This window comes from Penaeus monodon, chromosome 34 (assembly GCF_015228065.2).
Source record: "Penaeus monodon isolate SGIC_2016 chromosome 34, NSTDA_Pmon_1, whole genome shotgun sequence".
NCBI classification, from domain to species: Eukaryota; Metazoa; Arthropoda; class Malacostraca; order Decapoda; family Penaeidae; genus Penaeus; species Penaeus monodon.
The window spans coordinates 19343996-19344315 of NC_051419.1; the positions used below are offsets into that span (position 1 = coordinate 19343996).

At 43.4% G+C, this 320-nt stretch overlaps 1 long non-coding RNA gene across 1 annotated transcript in view; it reads right to left on the reverse strand.

Annotated features, from left to right (window-relative positions):
* Positions 1–320, reverse strand: part of LOC119594929 — a 4070-nt gene that overhangs the window by 3330 nt on the left and 420 nt on the right. The gene's annotated exons all lie outside the window — the stretch shown is intronic.

The window sequence follows — 320 nt, forward strand, 5'->3', positions numbered from 1 at the left end:
GAATTTATGGATGGTTTACACGAACATTCGGATGATATAGAACATGAAGTCAGCTAATACGGAGAGCGAGAGACACACGGGGATGGAGGTCCGTGTTGCCAAAGTCATAAAGGATTTTTACTTCTTTCCCATTCTTCCTTTGTCTTCTTCTTCCTCCTCCTATCCCTACTTCCCCTTCTCCTTCTTCTTCTTCTTCCTTCTTTTCCTTCTCCTCTAACATTATCTGTTTTTCATCCATTCCTTTGTCCGCCGCCATCTTTCTCGATTTTTATTCTTTTTCGTCACACTTTTCGGCTTTCTCGCCTCTTCCCTCCTCCGTC